Genomic DNA, 23,864 nt, shown 5'->3' on the forward strand with positions numbered 1-23,864 from the left:
CATGAAAAATACACATATGATAGAATGGTGAACAATGGAGAATTCATACCATATGTTATTTGGAAAAATCTGTTAGTTTTCTTTGTTAAGATTAAGAAAGAATAGGTTTATCAATTTATGCCATCCTTCATATAGTTGATAACAAATTAATAATTGCATACCTGGCTCTGCACTTACAAATTAGGACTTCCTAATAAATGCTGATTAGCCCAGACAGGGAGGTCAGCAAAAAACCTAAGTCCTTTTTCAGTCATTTCTAATCTTGTTCATTCTATTCTCCTTTTTTAGCATGTAAAGACAACATATTAAGTTGGCAGATATTGTTTATGAACCCCTGAAGTTAGCTGTATTTTGACCAGTTAAATTTCAGATTTATTGACTGCTTTGTAACTGGAATAGAATTTGCTGGGAGACCAGGGATATTGGAGGAGTCTGTACTTTATGTTTTCTGATAAGTCAAAAAAGAAGTCTCTTAGTTTCCAGTTAAAAATTGCGTTTTTTAAATATACAGTTGTTCCTTTATTTCTGTTTGCCCATGCCCACTCAAAAGAAGACCATTAGCATCTTCACTTGTTGTATTCTCTTCTGTTTTGGTTTCCTCGAGATGCTCTTCTTTATGAAGTGAGGATGTCCTCTTCACTCCTACTACAGGATTATGTAGATTTTTTTTGTCTACTTTCCCTGAAGGTCTATATGGTTGCCTTACCAGACTTGTTGAAAAATAGACTCTAAAGACTTTAGGCTTTGGTGGTGGTGAAATAGGAATAGGAATCTTTACACTCTATGCGACCTTTTGAACTTTTACTGAAATTTACCTGTGACTCAGAAACTTCAGTAGCCTGTATGTTGGTCACACATCCTGCTGTTCTAACGGGAGTAGAACTATTTCTGTCCCAAGAGTTGTCAGAATAGTTCAATGGACCAGTCTTCAAGTTAAGACACAAGCTGACAGTTATCACTGTTCATTGATAAGCAGAAGCTGTTGTCACTCAGAGATGTCACTTTAACACCATCGATTGAATGATTCTGCCTTTTTTTCTGAAACACGTGATTAGGTAGTAGTTGAGGTTGATTTGGTTTTACAGGCACTATAGCACTTTCCACATGAGTTTCAAAAGTCTTTCTGTTTATTGCTTGCTTATAAACTGTATCTGCAAAAAATGAATACCATCAGGAGGATCAACAATGAGCTTATTAGAGTTTTTTGGGTTTTTAAACATTAAGTCAATCGCTTGGATTATGTGAAATTCTTCCTTATTCTTCTCATTCTAACCCCCCCCTTTTTAATTCTACTCTGAGTCAGTTTTCTCTCTGCCCCTGGATGAAATTCTTCACGTGCCCCCTAGTTTTTCCAGTCCCTCTTAACCAATAAAAAAAAGTATTTTAATCTCTTTAAAGCATCTACAAGTTCATCACATAATAACTTAACTCCAGTCTAATAAGTGTTATTTCGAATGCCATACTTATTCAGACTCACCCTTTTCTCCTTCCTAAGCATAGACCTCCTCCAGTACTGGAAGCCTGCAGAAGGACAAGAATAGGAGCTAGCTTCTTCTCTTAGTTGTTTGCTAATTACTACATGGCTCACCCCAGGGCGATGGTGGAAAAGACACAAGTTTAAGTGGTTAGTTCATTCAGAATTGTGTTGGGGTACTCTGGTAATAGTACTTTTTTAAAGATACCCCTTTCCTTCTCACAGAGAGCATTTCTTGGATCTTCAGTAATTTTCCAGTTGAAGACCTCCCATTTTAACTCCTTGATTAGGGGAATGCCTTTCGTCTGGCTGACTATACACAACTTTACCTTTGGCCTCTTGGCTTTCATCTGCTTGTAATTGGGCTTCCTATGTATTCCAACTAGTCCTCTCAGTTCAGTTGAGTTCAGTCGCTCTGAGTTGGAGTAAATATTAAGAAAACCCAAACTGGATCCTTTTTTCAAGGCCATATTTAGTCTCCAGGGAAACAGCACCTCTTCTTTTGAAAGAGGAGCTGGCTCCCTGGGCAGCCCTCTCAATTCTGCCAAGAGCAAGAGGTGGTACCAGCCATAGATCTTGCTTTTGAAATTCATAAGCAGAAGTCAGATGCTTGTTCTTTTGTTCCTCAAGGTTTGGAAACTAAAAAGAGTTTTAATAGATTCCAAAGCTCCTCTCACTTGAGTTGAGCAGAAGTAAGTCTCAGTACAATTAAAATTTTCTTGAAATAAATCCTCACTACTCTATACTTCTACATCACTTAGTCAAAGTGAAAGTGTTAGTCACTCAGTCATGTCTGACTCTGCAACCCCATGGACTGTACCCTGGCAGGCTCCTCTGACCATGGAATTCTCCAGGCAAGAATACCAGAGTGAGTTACCATGCAGGGGGTCTTCCCAACCCAGGGATCAAACCTGGGTCTCCTGCATTGCAGGCAGCTTCTTTACTGTCTGAGCCATGAGGGAAGCCCTGCAGGGTAGCTAAAATGAAACAGACAATATTAAGTGTTTTGAGGATGTGCAGCAACTAGAGCTCTCATATACTACAGGTAGGAGTATACATTGATATAACTAGAAAATGCTTTGCTATTATATACTACAGCTCAGTTCAGTTCTGTTCAGTTCAGTCACTCAGTCATGTCAGACTCTTTGTGACCTCATGGACTGCAGCACTTCAGGCTTCCCTGCCCATCACCAACTCCGGGAGCTTGCTCAAACTCATGTCCATCAAGTCGGTGATGCCATCCAAACATCTCATCTTCTGTTGTCCTCTTCTCCCCTCGCCTTCAATCTTTCCCAGCATCAGAGGCTTTTCCAATGAGTCTGGTGGCCAATGTATTGGAGTTTCAGCTTCAGCATCAGTCCTTCCAATGAATATTCAGGATTGATTTCCTTTAGGATTAATTGGTTTGATCTCCTTGCAGTCCAAGGGACTCTCAAGAGCCTTCTCCAACACCACAGTTCTATATACTATAGAACTCTGCACAGTTCTCCAATACTATAGCTAAACATATCTATTCTCTTTGACTTAGCAGTTCTACTCTTTAGGCATATATCTAACAGACATGCACATATATGTTCAACAAAATATGTTCCTAGAAGCCCTATTTGTAATATTTCCAAATTGAAAATTGCTTACTTACCCATCAATAATAGAAAGAAAACAATAAGTTGTGGTATATATTTAGCATTGATAATTTAGCATTGAGAATGATCATTCTACAACTGTACACACCAGTATATCAAAAACACAATATTGAACAGATATGCCAAGTACAAGAGTATACGGTCTGACACCATTTATATAAAATTCTTAACATAGGCTAGGTTATTCCATGTTATATGTTAGAGTTCAAAAATGGTGTTATGGTTGGATGGAAGAAGTTTGAAGGAGCAGTCTGCGGAGTTGGTAATGTTCTGTTTCCTAATCTGATTCTAGCCTTATGGGGAAATTTAAATTATAAGATTTTATTGAGCTGCATACTTATAATATATGCACTTCTCTTTTGGCTACAATAATTCAGTAAGAAGTATAAAACAAAACAAAAACAAAACAAAACAATAAAAACAAAATTAAATATCTTGAATTTTTAATCTCATGTTCTAATCTGATCTGGAGGTGGGTGATCTATTAATGTTGGAAGATCTAGCATTGGGCCACCCACTTTGTAAATCCTACATAGATGAGCCAGGTCCTTGGCTTAGATCCTGCAGTTACCAGGCAACTATTGTTCTCTTCTCAGCCTTTGTGGCCTCTTTCTGAGCCTACAGGAAGAATTGCATTTATCATCCTGTTACAAAAATGATATGCTTGATACAAGCTATCCGAAGCTTGGGGACACAAATAAGGACTCCACACATGCTCAATGGCAGGTATAGTAGGTCACAAGGTTCCAAAAGCTTTAAAAAGAGTAAAACCTTAAAAATGAGAATGAAGTGACAATTATTTCTACATTAACTTTAAGGGCCACAATTCCAGACTCATTCTGCCCAGATCTTTTGGTAATATCTTTTTAATTCACATGAGGTATGACTGACACAGCAATGAGGCTAAACTGGGAGGGCTTTGTGGAAAATATGTCAGAAGTGAAAGAGATTTAACCTACATTAGTCTTTTTCAATTCTTTTATCATGATGCAGTCAGGCACTTTGAAATTAGCAAATATTTAAGATTCTTTGAGTTATATTGTTCTTTCTCCTATCCACATGTACCCTGGGCTACACCTATTGAAGCAGTGCCCAAGGAGCAGGTTATTTGGACTGATTCTCTGAAAGAGAGTTACTAGGTACAGGCATGAAGATTTTTATGTTTCAAGATTCACACTGACAAATTGTTTTCCATTTGGCAATGTCACCAGCACCATAGGGTATGATCAAATTTCCCATATCTCCATTACCTTTAGGTAATACTATTCATTTAGATATACACATATATGTGTAAATTCCTCTATGTTATAACTTTCATAGGTAGAAATAGCTCTTCCAAAATTTTAAATTTAAATAAAAAGAAAGCATATTGGCCATAATTTTATCTTCTACTTTTTAGGAAAAATCTTTTCAACACAAAATGACTATTTTATTGAGCTGCTGTTGTTCTGACAGTATATAAACTGAGCATCTGATCAGTCTCTAGTGAGAAAGCTCTTTAAAAGGAACTTAAGGAAACTGGTCTCAGGTTCCTCAATTAGTTTAGAAATTGACAATTACATTAATCTCAGGAGAACTTGGTAGATACTCTCTGAAATAGTATTCATTCTTTTGTTCAGTGCATTGTCTAATGCCAAGTTAATGCCAAAGTAAATTATTAGCAATTATTTTTCTCTTTCAATAGCTGAAATGTGGAAGAAATCCTGTATTTTTCCTACATCCTGTATGTAGTTTATATAATTACACATCTTATAATTTCAGAATAGATTCTCCTATAACTATCTGAAGTTATTATTATCATGATTTATGAGACCATTTCTGAATGGGAGACTTTCTTAAGATATACCAAGGGAAATAATGGAGCTCTCAGAAGTTTCTATTTTAGTATATTATGAAGCAATAAGAGGCTTGCTTTATAAAACTTACTTAGAATCTTACAATGCTTTTTCAAGATACTTCATACTTCAAGAAAAGTTAGATTATTACAATAGAACTAATGATTATTCTGTGTTAGTGCTAGTATTCTTATTCATATTTTCACACACCATAGTATACCAATTTTAGCAGCTTTATTCAGGTACACTTATATACAATTCACTCTTTTCAAGTGTACAATTAAATGCTTCTTGGTAATTATAGAGTTGCACAACCATAATCACAATCTAAAATGATCCCATTTGCTCATTTAAATAAATTCTACAGTCCTACTTTGCAATGATTAATCTGTTTTCTGTTTCTATAGATTTGTGTTTTCCTGACATTCCACATAAGTAAAGTAATATAACATGTGGTCTTTGAACTGGCTTCTTTCACTTAGCTATTTTTAAAAAGATTCTTCTATGGTGTAACATGTAGCAGTAGTTCCTTCTTTTATATTGTTGAATTATATTCTGTTTTCTGTATAGACCACATTTTGTTTATCCATTCATTAACTGATGAACATTTGGGTTATTTTTAGTTTTTTTGACTGTTATATATAATACTGCTATGAACATTTGTGTATAAGTTTGCGTGCGGACCTATATATTCATCTCTTTGGGGTAGACTCTTAGGAGTGAAATTGTTGGGTTGTATGGTAAATTGCTTCATCCAGTATCACAAATTAGATAGCTGTGATGTTGCCCTTCCCTGATTTTTTGTCACCAAGATAGCTACTATTTCAGAAAAAGGTCCCTGTATGTGAGTTATCAAATTAGATTAGCCTCAATTGGCAGTGAAGTACCTGATTTTTATGGCTTTCATCCAGGATAAGTTTAGTGAGAGGCAGGGGAAGACAGGAAGCAGGTACAGGTGAAAATGTCATAGGCTGACATTGTTTGTACCCGAAGCCTGAATTTCAGCAGTTTTTTAAAGCATAATCAAATGCTTTGCAGATTGTTGTATGCCTTTTGTAAATTTAGAGGTTGTATGGCGTAGTGGTTAGGGCAGGAGGCCTGGAGCTAGGTGGCTTGGGTTCAAATCCTGGGCCTACCACTTCAGACCTGTGTGCCTTGACTTTGGGGCTTCCCAGCTTGCGCTAGTTGTAAAGAACCCTCCTGCCAATGCCGGAGAGGCATAAGAGATGCAGGTTCGATCTCTAGGTCTGGAAGATCCCCTGGAAGAGGGCATGGCAACACACTCCAGTATTCTTGCCTGGAGAATCACATGGACAGAGGAACCTGGCTAGCTACAGTCCATGGGGTCACAAAGAGTCGGGCACAACTGAGCGACTTTCACTTTGATAAATCTCCAATAATATTAAAATGACTATTTTGACAATCTGTCCAGTTGTATTATTGTATGTTAAGTAGAGCATCTGCCAGTCTTTTCACTCTACCATTCTGGATGTCTTGTCTCCTCCAAATACTTAAAAAATACAATGATATCAAGGCATCTTCTTCAGGCACATGTGTGTTTTCATATAGATTATATATAAACTATATATATATATAAATATATATACAGTTTACTGAGAAAATAATTTTTCATAAACAGCATTAGAAAAAATTATTGTATAAGTAAGTAAGTAAAGTCGCTCAGTCATGTCTGACTCTTTTGCGACCCCATAGACTGTAGCCTACCAGGCTCCTCTGTCCATGGGATTTTCCAGGCAAGAGTATTGGAGTGGGTTGCCATTTCCTTCTCTAGGGGATCTTCCCGACCCAGGGATTGAACCTCGGTCTCCAGCATTGCAGACAGACACTTTACCGTCTGAGCCACAAGGGAAGCATTGTATGAGTATAGATAAGTAGAAAAATATGCATGCTACCTCCCTATAAAGGAATAAACTTGAATCTTACCTTGCACCAGTGATCTAGCGGCACTTAATGTTTTTGCATAGTTCAGAACTCTTCCTTACCCTATTCCCAAGTTCTCCACATGTGTATGTTTGTATACACAAGCACATCTTCCCATTAGTAGTAATATTTGTTCAATAATGTACATGATTTTCCAATGGCTAATTATGAATTACTTCACTAATGTCAGGGGCGTTTCGTACTTTCATAGTACTGGACTGTTGCTTCTAGGAAGAAAAGAAGAGTTTGGGCTACACTGTCAAGCTCCCATAGCCATTTAAAAATAATATACACTTGGAAATCTCTCATTGTAAGACTCTCTCTTTCACACACACACACACACACACACACACACACACACACACACACACAATCAGTTTGCCAGTTAATTGCCTGTGCTGAAAGTTAATGTTCTAATAAACTAGGTATTAACTGATGTAATGAGTGGTATCATGTAGGTTATTGCCATTATAAACCATACTTAACAGTTTAGAAAATCAATAACATATTAAACTGAGGTTAATGCTTCTGGGAAGGAGTTCTTTGGCAAACAGTTGTTTTCTGACAGATTGTGACTGCTTCTTCTGTTTCTTGGAAGGTAGAACATGTCCTGCTGCCCTAGTGACTATGAAGAGTTTGTGTCTCTGGAAAAATTACATACACACACAAACACCAGTGAAACACGGAACCACATCTCAACTTCCCTCAGACACACACACACAGCAGTGAACCACAGAACCACATTGCATCTTCCCTCAGAGGAGCTGCTCACTTACAGGTCTGCAGGTTGGGAAGGAGGCAGGAAAAGGGAAGGCAGCTAAAGTCTGGGCCTGGGGCTTGTTTCCTTTGCTGTCTCCACACACAAACCCATGTGCTGGTGTTGGGTAACTAAGGAAAAGCTGGAGCAGGGTGACCCTTTGGCAGTTTTCTTTAAGAGCGAGTTTGCTTCCCCAGCTGTCAGGGGTCATGCTAACTTGATGGGAGAACTCTCCACTCTGTGGCTATTCACTTCACATCGCTGCTTCTAAACATCATCGTGAAACTGCCAGCGAGAGACAGAAATGCAGATTCTCGGCAGACTTCCAGGCAACGGTTCCCAGGGCAGCATTGTCTGTGTTTTGTCAGAACATACCTCCTACCTGAACTTCTGGACAGTCAGCTTAGAGAATAACCGGAAAGTCTTTGTGAGGACAATAGACAGCGAGCATCACGCTGACTAATCTTTCTGGAAAGAATGAGTTCATGGCCTATATGTGTGCTATTTTCATTGAAGCCCCACACCACACACCCAAGCCCTTCATTAAGCATTCCTCTATAGGTTTTATCCTTTATGTGTAAAATCTCATTTTATGTTTATTTTTCCCTCTTCCTACCTGTTCTTCCTAGTGGCTCAGATGGTAAAGAGTCTCCCTGCAGTGCAGGAGACCCGGTTCGATCCCTGGGTTGGGAAGATCCCCTGGAGAAGGAAATGGCAACCCACTCCAGTATTCTTGCCTGCAAAATCCCATGGACAAAGGAGCCTGGTAGATTATAGCCCATGGGGTGGCAAAGAGTTGGACACGGCTAAGCAACTTCACTTCTTCTTCTACCTGTCTACAGCAAAAAGTTACTAATATGAACACATTAACATACCACGGGAACAAAGCTATGGTACATCATTTGTAAAAGGATAAAAGAAACAGTGTAACATAGAATGAAAAGCATTCCACTGGGAGCCAGGAAGCCTGTGTTCCTCTTTTGAGCTTGTGATTAAACTCCTGGCTGACCACAAGGAAGTGACAGCATCCCAGGACCTCAGCTTTCTCCTATGTCCCAGGGAACTGGCCAAGATCTAATCTAGGTCCCTTCCACGGCAACGCTATTCCAAGAATGACTGCTCAGTTTCTATGTAGAAGTCACTAGGCTGGGCATTTCCCTATCCCTTTGATCTTCACAACACCCCATGAAGTAGGTGTCACCATCCCATTTCATGACTGGAAGGCCAGGGCTTGCAGAGAATGAGGAACATGCCAGAGACACAGCCTGCAAGTGACTTGGCCAGAACTGTGTATTCTAATGACTACGCTGCACTCTCTCTCTTTTTCTAGCGAGAGGAGAGATTTTATTTTTCTATTTAGTTTTGGCTTTGCTGGCTCTTCTTTGCTGTGCACAGACTGCCTCTCGTGAGTGGGGGTCACTCTTTGCTGCAGTACGTGGGCTTGTCAAGGTGGTGGCTTCTCTTGTTGCAGAGCACAGGCTCTAGGTGCATGGGCTTCAGCAGTTGTGGCAAAGGGGTTCAACTACTCCACAGCATGTGGGATCTTCCTGGACCTGGAATCAAACCCGGGTCCCCTGCCTTGGCAGGTGCATTGTTTATCCACTGTACCAAAAGGGAAGTCCTATGCTGCACTCTACGTGGATCAAAGTGCTCTGACTGGACAAAGTACTTTGTCATCAAAAATCTTCCTCAAGGATCTCGGATTTAGAGTACCCAAAAGATGGGCAAACTATATCAATATATTGAGGTGTTAGAGTGCCAGCTAATTATCAGCCACTTCCCTGAGCCCCCAGACCTCCTCTTTGTCATTGCCGTAGACATCCCCCCTCAATACCATATGATCCACTCAGCAACTAAGGTGGCATGCCTGGGCCTGCCTTCCAGGATCCTTTCCAGCATTAAGATCCATTTCCATTCTGCTTGGATCTACACTATAATACTGGTTGTGAAGAATTTTAAATATCATCCTTGAAATTACTGTCAAAGCCACCCTCCCTTCCTTTACCAGCAGTCCGAGACAGAATGAATTGACTTCTGCCCTGAACATTTTTCTTTTCTTTTCTTTTTTCTTTCTTTTTTTTTTTTTTTTTTTTTTTGTGACCAAGCCATGAAGGGCATGTGGGATCCTATTTCCCTGAGCAGGGATTGAACCTGCACCCCCTGCATTGAAAGTGTGAAGTCCCAACCACTGGACTGCCAGGGAAGTCCCTAAAACATTTTTCAAAGTTCCCGGTTGAGGGCGACTATTGATTTAGAGTTAAGGTTAGCTTGGCTGAGTTGTTCCAAATTGTTTCTCAAGTTCTTTGGCTGGATTCTGCCTCCTATTGCTGAGATCCTGTTTAGGGATCTGGTCCCCAAATACTCCTAACTTATCTCTGAGCTCCTAGTAGGAGACTGTCTTCAGCTTTGTCTGCTCTTCTGTCTGGCCTTATCTTCAGTACATACTTGATATTTTCTCCTCTTCTGGTGACCAGGTTTCTAGATCTGTTCCTTGCTTTCATTTACTTTAAGGCCTTACCTAAGATATCCTTTGACTTTCAGTAGAATTCACTCCCTCTCTGGTGGATTTGACTGGTTTGAGGCCTTTGACTTTGTTCTGCCTGAGGCTATAAGCCACTGGGGAGTTTTTACCAACAGATAAATTTGTCCCTGTGAGAGATTTTCATTTTCTATCCAGGGTTTTTCCAGTCTTATTAATGTTAAACCTACCCTTCTAGGGGCTTCCCTAGTGGCTCAGAGGTAAAGCATCTGCCTGCAATGCGGGACACCTGGGTTCAATTCCTGGATCAGGAAGATGCCCTGGAGAAGGAAATGGCAATCCACTCCAGCACTCTTGCCTGGAAAATCCCATGGACAGACGAGCCTGATAGGCTACAGTCCATGGGGTCTCAAAGAGTCGGACACGACTGAGTGACTTCACTTTCACTTTCACTCTTCTACCTTAAAAAGAATGAAAGTGTTTCTTCCTTTGCTGCTCTTAAAAAAAGAATATGAAAATCTAATCTTGATCACTCTCTATCATATCCTATATTTTACTTGTTTATCTATTCCATTCTATTTTATTTTATTTATGGCCACAAGGCATGCAAGATCTCAATTCCCTGACCAGGGGTTGAACCCATGTCCTTTGTAGTGGAAGCATAGAATCTTAACCACTGGACTGCCTGGGAAGTCCGTATCTTGTTTATTTTTGGTCTGCATAGAAGGTAAGCTCTAGGATTTTTTTAGTTTTGTTTATTGATGTATCTCAAGCATTTGAAATAAGATCTACCATAAGCAGATCTTTGGAAAGCATTGGTTAAATGAATGGGTGAATGAATGAATTCACCCTAGTGTCTTGCTGCCTTTAACAATTGAGTTTCAAAAGTTATCTCCTAATATCATAGTTTTAAAATGAACTACAAAGAAATAAATCAGAGTAGACAATTTGGCAATAAAGTTACGCCTTAGAATAGACTGCTTTGCACTTGATCAGAAGAGTGGTGGAGAACTTGTCTATTTGGGTAGATAAATTTTGTGAGCTAAGTCAGAGTAGGGGCTAAAGGCCAGAGTAGCAATTGTCCTAATTACTCAGCCAGCAAGCCTCACAGAATTGGCCTGTAAATAACATACCCATCAGCTTCACAGACCTCTCCGCACAGATGGTTTCATTTGAATTTGAGCTCCCATGCCCCTTTCTAGGAGGTGTATGTGGATAATTTTTGGCATGCCTGTCTGCTGTGTGAAGCCAATTTACCTTCAGGAAGATGTTCACTACACAGGCAATGACAGATAGAGTTCACATTAATTTTATCCACTGCCAGGTCAGAGACTGATTGCTGTGAGACAGTTTCATGGAAGCAATTTTATTTTGTATTTCTAGAATTGCCTTTGAATTAATTGTTATTATTATATTGATGTATTACAAAAGAAATTCTCAAAATAAATAGGCTTAAGTAGACAGATGTACCCTACCAACCAAACTCATCAAAGCCAATAGCAAGCATTTACCATGATCATTTCTGATACAAAGAAACATTGGTTTAATATTGTGAAACCCTGAATTTATAAAGATTTTTTTTCCATGATGCTGGTCAATACCAATCAGCCCTGATTTTCTATCAGGAAACTGCTTTCCTCTTAGCCTCTTCTTCTTTGATAAGCAGATTTTGTAACCTAAACTCATGTCCGGGCCATGGTGAGGTTGTCAGGAGAGGGCATCTGACTGAAGTGTCATTAATCCACGGACAGTCGTGTAGCTGTGTGGTTTGATAGGAGAGTTATGGCAACCTGATTTTTTTTGTCAAGAATTTGAACACAGAGAGTCAGAAAATAATTTATCAATCAGAACTGGAGGCAGAAGCTGAAGAGATGCAGTGAGAATGCAAAAAGGTAACATTTACGGAGTCCCTATCATGTACCTGAGACTATGTAACACATTACATGGGCTATCTTTTAAATCCCCATAATAGCTTTATGTGGGCTTCCCAGGTGGCTCAGTGATAAACAATTTGCCTGCCAATGCAGGAGACGCAATAGAGCAGGTTTGATCCCTGGGTTGAGAAGATCCCCTGGAAGAGGGAATGGCTACCCACTCCAGTATTCATGCTTGGAGAATTCCATAGAGAGAGGAGCCTGGCAGGTTACAGTCCATGGTGTTGCAAAGAGTTGGATCTGACTGAGCATGCCTGCACAATAGCTTTATAATCCATGTGCTGTTCTTAACTTGCAGGCATAGGGAAGGTAAATTACTTGATTATGTAGTAATTTGTGAGATCACGATTCAAGCCAAGGTCCATGTGATTCCAGAGCCTCTTCCCTTAATTACTGCATGACACTAATCACAGAGGAGAGAGAATTTTGTCAAACAGCAGTCTCCAACCTTTTTGGCACCAGTTTCGTGGAAGACAAGTCTTCCGTGGGCCAATAGTTGCGGGGGGTGGGGGGTAGGTTCTGGATGATTCAAGCACATTGCATTATATTTATCGTGCACTTTATTTCTATTATTATTAAATCAACTCCACCTCAGATCATCAGACATTAGATCCCAGAGGCTGGGGATTTCCTCTCTAAAAGTCACGTTAAAGTTAAGAAGGAAGAAAATGAGCAAATAGAGCATACCGGATGTTTGAGAAAAGAAAATGGAAGTGCAATAGTCCAAAGAGAACCAAGGTAGCTTGTGGCAAAACACATTTCCCAGGAGAAAAGAGACAAAGAGCCTGGACTCAACAATTACCTTGGATTAGCATGGTGTTCTGCTGTATATTGCTTGAGAAATTCTCTGTCCTTTGTCAGACAACTGTCTTAAAAAGTTGTTTGTACTATTTAATACCATAAAAGTCCATTTTGGAGGGAAAACAAATATATTCATAACATGTGTGTTGCAAGGTGTCCAGTTCTTCCTCCTGTGTCTGTTCTCAGGTGCCAGCCATTCTCTCTCAGGAAGACCAGCATGGGGGTGGGCCTCAGAGAACCAGGGCCAGGAGACCTGAAGGTCATTTTTAGAAAAATACCTTTCTATCTATGTATTTGGCTGTGCCAGGTCTTAGTTGCAGCATTCAGGTTCTTAGTTGTGGCAGGTGGGATCTAGTTCCCTGACCAGAGATCGAACCCAAACCCCCTGCATTGGGAGCATGGAGTCTAAGCCACTGGACCACCAGGGAAGTCCTTGAAGCTCATTTCTTGTTTTGGTATCTCTTCATTGGATGAGTTATTGACAATGCACAATAAAGTAGCCCCAATAAAGGAAGTTTCTTTTTGCCAGAAGTCTTCCTTCAGTGCCTCATTCTGATGACCATAGTACTTCCCAGAAAAAAAAAAAAAAAAACAAAAAACAGTCTTTGAGATAATACTGAAGCTACAGAAAAGCACAGTTCTGTTCATAAGGAGGCCTATATTCCCTGAGCTAGCAAAGGATATGAATCATATACTCATATATACCTTGCACTTACCAGTGCTCCTAGGAGTCATGGTACTGAGGATGTATGCTTCCTCACAGTGTAATACCCAGGCAATTCTCCTTTGTAATGACTGCTGCTGGACCCCAGGATCTGAGGAACCCAAGAAAATCTTCGCTGAACTCCTGGCACCCATGAACATAAGAGCCTTCTCTACTCGTGAAATATCTAAATGTCAGATGAAACCAGAGTTTTCTGAAATTTCTTCATATATAACCTGGATTTGTGTGTCTGTACCTGGGGAAGATATACATGTTGGCTTTTTATAAAATAGGCAAAACTGCAAAGTTTTCCTCTAGTATTTAGACAGCAAATAGGTTGATCAATGTAACTTCAATGTCTAATCCATCAGGAGGCATTATTTTTAAAGTAATGAATACTTATGAGACTATAGGAGACAGTTCAATCTTAAAGTATGTGTTATGTAAGTAAAATCTATTTCTGTGAGTTTTAAGAGTAACAAATTTGTATGCTGTATTCATTAATTTATCATTTTGTATTTCTTTTATTTCATTTTTATAATCAGGTTTATTGAGATATGATTTAGATACAGGAGAATTGGCCATTTTCAAGTCCACAGTTTGATAAATTTTGGCAACTATAAAGTCATGCACCCACCACCATAATCATAAGATTTAACATCTTCCCAAAGTTCCTTCATCTCCTTTTATAACTAACCCTACCTCCCAATTCCTTAGCATTGATCTAATTTCTCTTCCTATAGTTTCACTTTTTCCAGGATGATGTCCCATAATAGAATCATACTGTATGTTAGTCTTGTGTGCCTGACTTTCTTCACTTAGCATAAGGCATTTGAGATCTTTTCATATTTTTACCTATACCAGTAGCTTGCTCCTTTTTAATGTTGAGTAGTAGTCCATAGTCTGTTGTCTGATATAATCAGTTTATTCATTCACCAGTGAAGACACACTTTGGTTATTTTCATTTGGGACTATTATGAACAAAGCTGCCATGAACATTCATATATAAGTCTTTGTGTGAGGATGCTTTCATTTCTCTTAGGAAATACATAAGAGTAGGTATTCATTTTATTTTCAAATGAATATGCACTCAAAATAATATATGAAAAACTGTAATTATATGTATGAAAGAACACATAATATTCACTACAGAAATTTCATTCTTGCAAATGAGACAAATCTCTTCATTAGCTGAAAAACCCTAGCTGTTACATGAACTAAGTTTTTTTCATTTCAGCAAGACTGCTGCTGCTGCTGCTGCTGCTGCTGCTAAGTCGCTTCAGTCGTGTCCGACTCTGTGCGACCCCATAGATGGCAGCCCATTAGGCTCCTCTGTCCCTGGTTTTCTCCAGGCAAGAATACTGGAGTGGGTTGCCATTCCCTTCTCCAATGCATGAAAGTGAAAAGTGAAAGGGAAGTCACTCAGTCGTGCCCGACTCAGCGACCCCATGGACTGTAGCCCACCAGGCTCCTCCTTCCATGGGATTTTCCAGGCAAGAGTACTGGATTGGGGTGACATTGCCTTCTCCATCAGAAAGACTAGCATGTGTTTAATATTTGATAATTTGGTCTTTTCTGAAGCTTCCAGAGAAATAATTCAGAACTTTCAATGGCACTTTTCAATTTAACATTTTGCTTTCCTTTGTATATTTTATAATTTTTATTTTATGTTAGAGTATAGTTGATTAACAATGTTGTGTTAGTTTCAGGTGTACAGTAGTTATACATATACATGACTCTATTCTTTTTCAAATTCTTTTTCCATTTAAATCATTACAGAATACAGAGTTTCCTGTGCTATACAGTAGGTCCTTGCTTGTTATCTATTTTAAATATAGTGGTGTGTATATGGCAATCCCAAACTCCCAATCTATCCCTCCCCCATTTGTATATTTTAGATGAGGTATAGTATGTGTTGCCTGTACAGTACTTGGCTCTTTTGCGAGGATATTGAACTTGAATTTTGAATTTCAAGGTTTTAAAAACCTTTGTAAAAAATACACTTCAAAATTTTTCCAGAGAATAATAATTTACCAAGTTTCCTCATTATAAGCAAAACTCCTTAAAATTTGTCAATCAAGTAAAAAATATAAAATGTAAAAAATTAAAAATATAAATTTAGTTTGATTACCATGTGATACAGAGTTGAAAAGCAGTGGTAAGAAGTTTGAACAATTACAATAGATTTTTAGAGTATCTTTCCATTCTAAAGTTATTCTTAATTTGAGAAGTAGTTTATCCTTGAATCCACAGGATCAGAGACCAGGGTGTCTCCTTCAGCTCTCTTAGCAGCTCATGACTTCAGCCTTCTGCCTGTAACATTTGGAGCAGGGCGGACATCTAGAGCTGTCTAGACCAATCAAATGCACATCTATAGAAAGCTAGACTGGAACTGAGCTAACGCTTTTTGTGTGAGTGTGTCTGAGTCATTTTGTTCAGGGGCTGTGAGATAGCTATTTTTCCACCATTTAACTGAGAAGCAGAGAACATTCATCTGCAAGAAGAAATGAAGCAGAAATGCAGAGGACCAAGAAGTGAGATGAACATTCCCACTGACTTTCTCAGCCCTGGTTCAAGTCTATAGTTTCCAGTGGTTCCTGAGGTCCAGAATTCAATCTTTTTCTTGTGATCCAAGACACAATTGAAGAACAAAATTTTAGTTTTCCTGAGTTTCTTATGATTTCTGTCACTTGCCTTCAAAGTTTCTAAGTGCTAGAGCTATTTCTGAGTCCAAGCTCACTTTGTTCGCCACACGAGAAGCCAGTGAATCTGAGGGACAAAGAGTTGAGCAAAGGAATACAACTTTATTTGGAAAACCAGCTGACCGGAAAGATGGCAAGCTACTGTCTCAAAATAATCATCTTGTTGGGGTCTGGATGCCAGGTTCTTTTATGGATCAGAGATGGGGAGAAGTGAGGAAAGAAAGTAAAAATGCCATTTAATCTTGCAAGTATATCCTAGAATGGCAAGCCTCAGGCAGTAGGATGTGTAAATTTCTTCCTTCTTGCCATCTACTGGTGGACAGAGTTCTGAACAAAGGCACTTTAGCTTAACAGTCAGTCAGAGGGGCAGGGTTCCCTGAGACAGGCCATATGTGTGATTATAATAACAAAAGCAACCAAAGATACAGATCTAGCTTCAGTTCAGTTCAGTCCTCAGTCTTGTCCGACTCTTTGTGACCCGATGAACCGCAGCATGCCAGGCCTCTCTGTCCATCACCAACTCCCGGAGTTTACCCAAACCCATGTCCATTGAGTAGGTGATACCATCCAACCATCTCATCCTCTGTCGTCCCCTTCTCCCCCTGCCCTCAATCTTTCCCAGCATCAGGGTCTTTTCAAATGAGTCAGCTCTTTGCATCAGGTGGCCAAAGTAATGGAGTTTCAGCTTCAAAATCAGTCCTTCCAATGAACACCTAGGACTGATCTCCTTTAGGATGGACTGGTTGGATTTCCTTGCAACCCAAGGGACTCTCAAGAGTCTTCTCCAACACCATAGCTCAAAAGCATCAATTTGTTGTAGCCATACATTCCAGGAAACAAACTCACTCAGAAGGACAATGCAGATAGATAGTGGAGTGCAGTTTATTACACCAGTGGGCCCAAGGCAGAGTCTCCTCTTAGCCAAGGACCCCGGCCAGTTTTTGTGAAAACATTATATACCCTAAGCGTATGTGTCTAAACCCACCTCCCCAAATTCCCTCAAACTAGTCTGAACAAAGGAAAAAGAAAATTACAATACAGAAAAAAAAGAAAGATACAATCAAAATCAATCCATGATTCATATGCCTTAAACCTAGGTAGTTAACAGTGGACAATTATCAATAGGCTTCTCGTCATTCCCCACTAAGCATAATAGAATGTATGATTCAATTCGGTTACACAGATAATTAGGGTATTCTTTTAGGTGATGGAGAGCCCCAGGGCTCTTCCTTCGAGGGGCCTGGTTTTCCAGTTGGTATGTTGTTTCCATAGATACTGGGCATATAACTCAAAGTCCACAGTCCAGCCCAAGATGGAGTCCTGCTTTCAAGATAGAGCCTGTTCTGTTTCTCTCCTTCAAATTCTTTGGTGCTTAGCTTTCTTTATAGTCCAACTCTCACATCCATACATGACTACTAGGAAAACCTTAGCCATGACAGTGGTCATGTATGGATGTAAGAGTTGGACTGTGAAGAAAGCTGAGTGCTGAAGAATTGATGCTTTTGAACTGTGGTGTTGGAGAAGACTCTTGAGAGTCCCTTGGACTGCAAGGAGATCCAACCAGTCAATTCTCAAGGAGATCAGCCCTGGGTGTTCTTTGGAAGGAATGATGCTAAAGCTGAAACTCCAGTACTTTGGCCACCTCCTGCGAAGAGCTGACTCATTGGAAAAAGACTCTGATGCTGGGAGGGATTGGGGGCAGGAGGAGAAGAGGACGACAGAGGATGAGATGGCTGGATGGCATCACTGACTCGATGGACATGAGTCTGAGTGAACTCCGGGAGATGGTGATGGACAGGGAGGCCTAGCGTGCTGCGATTCATGGGGTAGGAAACAGTTGGACACAACTGAGCAACTAAACTGAACTGAACTGAACTAGGCTGGTCATAACTTTCCTTCCAAGGAGTAAGCGTCTTTTAATTTCATGGCTGCAGTCACCATCTGCAGTGATTTTGGAGCCCAGAAAAATAAAGTCAGCCACTGTTTCCACTGTTTCCCCAACTATTTACCGTGAAGTGATGGGACCAGATGCCATGATCTTAGTTTTCTGAATGTTGAGCTTTAAGCCAACTTTTTCACTCTCCTCTTTCACTTTCATCAAGAGGCTCTAGTTCTTCTTCACTTTCTGCCATAAGGGTGTTGCTATCTGCATATCTGAGGTTATTGATATTTCTCCTGGCAATCTTGCTAGATCTCCTGGCAGATCTAGCTTGGAAGAGTCTAAATTGCCTCTTCCTGGTTACTGAACAAGGCATCTTCCATTACTTTCCCGCTAACTAGTTATGGGATCAGGTGAGATTCTCAAATTCTCTGGGCTCTGGTATTTTCTGAATTTGATAGATTAAGAACACAGGATTTGGAATTAGTCCAAACTGACCTCAGATGTAGATTTCACCACTTTTCTGTTTCTGTAAGCTGAGGTAAGTTTCATACTTGAGTGTAGTTTTCTCTACTGCAAGAGGGACAATAACACCTTAAAATGTCTCTGAGACTTTCATGAGAAAATAATTATAAAGCAAGTAAGGTCATTCCTACTGCACAGTAAGAATTCAATAAATGATGACAACTGCCATTACTAATAGTTCTGTAATTTTTCCTTCCCTCACTCTTTTTCTTCCTTCCTTTCATAAACATTTTGTTTTTCTATGAGCTACATCTGGGGTTAAGGTTAAGCACATATTCCTCTAAAGAACTGGAATTCTCACTAGGAAGACACATTCATAAACAGAGTCACAGTGTCACGTTCCAGTACGGTGACAGACGTGTGTATGGGGCGGGGGGCATTCACCCACAAGGAAAGCTGAGGAGAGATGCAACCTGAGTGCAAACAGACCTTTCAGAGACTCACTGCCAATGAAAGGAGTGGAGGGGCAGATGAGGGGTGTGGGCCACAGCTATCCTGACTTGAAAACCTGCAGGGCAAGCTCTTTAGGAAGACCTTCGTGAGATCTGATGATTTTAGCTAAGACCCTGAGGTCAGACATACCCTGATGGTGTCGAATTCCTGGGAACAATCAGTCTGGGGTAGGGGTAGGGGGGTGCTAAAGTCCCTGATCTAACCCTTCTAAGAGTGACACAAGGTTACCATATGGTCAGCAGGCAAATGATCAAATGTTCTCTGATAGGCCTCTAACAGCCTGTAAAACTTCGTTGCTCCGAAGGCAAATGTTTCCTTAACGTGTAGTCTATGGCCTTTCTTCCACTGACTGGTGCCCGCTGCCCAACGTCACAGAACTCACTAACACATACCAGCAACAAGACTGACTTCCCTAAAAGTCCACCTCCAAACTAAAGTGCTCCACTCCCTCATTTGAGTTAGATCAGCATTGCAGTTTTGTGGCCTTTGAATAAAAGTCAATTGCTTTGGGGGTCTTTTCTAAGTCAGAAGTAGGCTGACAGCTTCCTGGCAAACACGCTGATGTTGCTGCAGCTTTGTGTGGATGGAGACCCACAGGCTCGTCCCCACAGACAGCCGGGAGTGGCTGTAGCTGCTGAGCTCACGCGGTGCCCACCTCGGACTTCAGGCATGCTCTGTCTAGGAGCAGCCAGCAGAGCTCTGTCTGAGAGCCGTGCCCATGTCCTGGGGCAAGGACCTGATGGAGAAAACTTTGTCTTCCACATAACCAATCTGTTTCCAGAGAGCACCTTGCAGATGATCTCACCCACTCTCAGTCGGTGAACTGGCAGGACTTCCTGAGAGTAAATCCTGAGAGCAAGTGGGCTGTCTCTGCAGCCTGTATTTCTTCTCAAGGCTCTAGAGGGGAAAGTGGACTTCCCTGAACCTGGGGCTTCCTTCTCCACTGTGCAGACTGCTACTCTAAGTCGCTTCAGCGTCCTTAGCTCAGATGGAAAGCACTGCCTGAGTGCTGGGAACTCTGTGTAGTTACTGGTTTGAGGGACCCAGCATCTCATTCAGGCTGTGGATGCCACACTCTGTGAGGCAGAGTTTGAAAGTTCTCGCCAGCTGCTTCTGGGTGAAGCACAGCTCAGGGAAGATCTGTCCTCTCTCTCTCAGAGCTGACTCTGCCAGTTCTGAGTCAAGTGATTCCCTGAAAAGTTATCATTGAGTAAATCCTCGTTTTTGTCAGAGCTGTTTTATTGGAGGGCTGTTGAAAATCTCCTGGCAGTGATGTAATCTGTCCAACACTGACAACTCAGCAAAGGCTGTAGCTATGCTCTGGAATTCAGCAGTCAGAAAGACTCTCTCCCGGCCTGTTGCACAGACCCTCCTGGAGTCTTATGAGACCACCTCATCCTCAGTTTGTTTTATAAAAGAAAATTCTGTACCACAGACTGTGGTCAAGATGTATAAATCAAGGTGAAAACAGACACCGAAGCCAATGTTGTGATGACAGTCTAAGGCAATTTAAGTTTATTTACTCCTTCTTCATCAAGCCCCTTCATTTGAGCCCTTTGAGGAAGGATGAGGAGTATTAATTACAGGTTAAGATAGCAGCATCTTTTACACATTTCCTTTTTTGTCAGAACAGACACCACATCTCAGAGGTAAGCATTCTCATCTGTAATTGATGGTTCTCATTAATAATACCATAAATCTGTCCCTTTCTACAAAGCATCCCAACATGCATTATCTCACTTGATCCTAACAACAACATTAGGAGCAGTAAAGTCTATGGGAATTTAATTTTGTTTGGTGGCTTCAGTTCCAGGAAGTCTTCAAAAGGAAGGTGGACTTTGACCTTTGTGGGAGGAGGCATGGAAGCTGCATGAGCGCTTTTCCGTGGAAGACTGCATTTCTCCACATCTAGGGGGTGCAGCCTTCAACACTGTGCTGCTGACTCCATGCAGGTGCACAGACCATCCCTCTCCTCCTGCCCCTTCATACTTTCTCATTACAGATGCTCCATGACCTTACCTCTTGCTACTATTACCCTGCTCCCGAGTCTCTTTCCATATGGAAATATGGCAGCGGGGTGTAGGGTAGTGCCTAGACTGCGGGTCCAGAGGCAAATTCTAATCCTAATTTAACAACGGTTGTATGATGTTTGACTAATTTTATCTGTTAAAAACCGAGGAAGTGGTTTACATGATGATCTCTTAGGATGCTTCTTTTAGTGTAGGGCTATTCACAGAGTGAGACGGGGTCAGGGAAGCCCAGGGGCTGTTGAGGCACCCAGGGGCCTGCAGAAACAGAAGCCTTTACCACACCTGAAGCGAAAGGTGTTCTGACAGCTGGTTGAGGGCTGGAGCTTTGCAGGAAGGGGCCCTGGGTAGAGCTGTAGTTGTGGAGGTGCCCAAGCCAGGAGGAGGTGAAAGAAATACACTCATGACCTCGCTGTCTTCTGCCCTCCAAACGCCTACTGACACCTCCTGGCAGAGGCAGAGTGCAGAGGAGCCTGGAGATGCCCACTGCAGGGCACAGCCCCCTGGGGCCCGGGGAAGAGCAGAGGATGGCTCTCAGGAGATCTAGGGGCAGACAGCACATACCTGCCCGGCCTCCAGACTTCAAAGCAGGATTTGGCTGTTCTTTTCGCAGAGGGACAGGTTCTAGCTGCCATTTATATGTGTGATTATGCACTTATTTAAACAGCTGTTATTTCTGTCTTTGCTTGCACATGTTCTCTGGTAAATCCACCAACAGAATATCCACTTTGCACATCAGCCAGTATCTTTTCAATAACAAAAACATTGTTTTTTACTGGGTGATTGGTTGAAATTTACAAACACTGGTTTTGAAGCTAGTACCTTATTTTCTTGTAGAGAATAAAGTTTTGTCAGTGACATAGATTTGGTATTCCACCTAAAGTAGATGATATTAGAATAATTGCAATTTGGGTAACACATGTTTAATGTCGATGAACTTATAATGGAGACACACTGAAGCATTCGGATCTTTACAACTAGCATTAGTTTAGCAAATCAAAGCATGGGGAATAGAAGAATTTTATTCTTTTTAAGAATCAATATATTTTTATACACTGGTGTGTGTGTGTGTGTGTGTGTGTGTGTGTGTGTGTGTGTGTATCTGTCTCCTGACTGATGGCTCTTTTTTTTCCTTCCAAACAATAGACAAAACATGATCAAATGCTTATGAAGCAAAATACCACATTCTACAGTCTCACAGGGTTTATTTCTTTGTTTTGGGCCTAATGGAGCTGTTTCAACAGTGCACTGGAGGATTTTCTGTACCTAAATTATGTCGCCACTCACTCTGATTTTCCACTTTGTTGCAAACCCAATAATCTGTTGCCATGCCCAGCTTGCTAAAATTCCCAGCAGAGTGCAGAAGGGTACAATGAGTCTGAAATACCACATCAAATCTAACCTGAGGACTGATGTTAAATAAACCTGAGAGTAAATATTAAGTGAGGAAAGATTTACCTTCAAACTCCAGGTTTTAGGATCGGTGCCCTTTAATTTCATCCCATCGATTTCTGAAGTATGAATTTGCTTTATAACACTAGAACACTTTTTATCAAGCATCAAGATGCATGTATCCTTAGCTTGTGCTTTATAAAATCTGACAAATGATACTAGGAGACTCCTGAGGGATCTGCGTGGTATCACAGGACTGGCAGCTCTCTCTGTAGCAGGAGATGAGGACACAGTCGACATTCAGATTTCACGTGGTTTCCCCCAGGGAGTGCCATGCTCTGAAGAGCCGCACAGTGGCCAAACTGAAAGGTGGGGAATCGACACAAGCACACAGTCCACAAACGCGAACTTGGGGAAGCGCAGAAAAACAAACAACACTTGGAGGCAGACACGGTCTCTGGGGCAGTGAGAACAGGAGCCCTGAGGCTCATGCATCTGCTCCATCTCCACCACGTCTGTCTCCAGATGCTTGCACTGCAGACCTTGCGAGAGAGGCACAGGGGGGAGTCCGGGGTGTTCGCATCCAGGGATACTGAGTCAGTGAGAACAGAGGAGGGAGAGGGGGTTACTCTACTCAAGTCCTGAGTGCTCACCATGCAGTGGGCTGCTGAGCTCTGAGTTAATCCCACTGGAGTCAGAATGCTAAGCAGGGGCTTAGGAGGTGTCATCTGGGTGATTCTAGAGCACATGTCCCCGTTCCCAGATACCCTCAGACACAGAAACTGTCCCTCACTCTCACCCCTCAATACCCTCCCCTCTGCCTCGATGAAGTCCCAGATTATTGTGCCCCCACCCAGGGGAAGAGCACCTGAAGGTCTCTATTCACACTGCAAGGTGTCAGCCCACATGGGGCCACAGATCAGCAACCCTTCAAATCTGGAGCGTGAACGATTTCATCGATGGTGAGACTCAACTAGTGCGGCTGGGAGGGAAGAGGGCAGAAGGCAGGGGGGGGCGCTGGCAGGACAGGGAGGCAAGGTGTTTCACCTCAGCCTCGGAGCAGTGGGAGAAGGCACCTGACTCTCAAGGGAGACGGGGTGTGCAGACAAAGGACTCGGAGGAGCTTCCACAGGATGAGTCCCCAAACTCTGAGGGGTACAGCTCTCCCATGGGGGTGTAACTCCCGAGGGGACAGTCCAAGTCCAGCAATGGGGTCTCTGTTGGACAGAGCCAGGGTGAGGCACATGTGCCTAGTTCAGCCTCACCTCTGAGACAGTCTCCTGTCGGGGGTCTTAGCCCTGTGCTCCTAAATTCCCTGT

The 23,864-nt window shown here is 41.4% G+C and overlaps 1 pseudogene; it reads right to left on the reverse strand.

The window, feature by feature from the left end:
* Nucleotides 1-340: 340 nt before the first annotated feature.
* On the reverse strand, nucleotides 341-22,653 carry LOC114111573 (poly(A) polymerase alpha-like; annotated as a pseudogene).
* Nucleotides 22,654-23,864: the final 1,211 nt, after the last annotated feature.

This window comes from Ovis aries, chromosome X (genome assembly GCF_016772045.2).
Source record: "Ovis aries strain OAR_USU_Benz2616 breed Rambouillet chromosome X, ARS-UI_Ramb_v3.0, whole genome shotgun sequence".
NCBI lineage: Eukaryota > Metazoa > Chordata > Mammalia > Artiodactyla > Bovidae > Ovis > Ovis aries.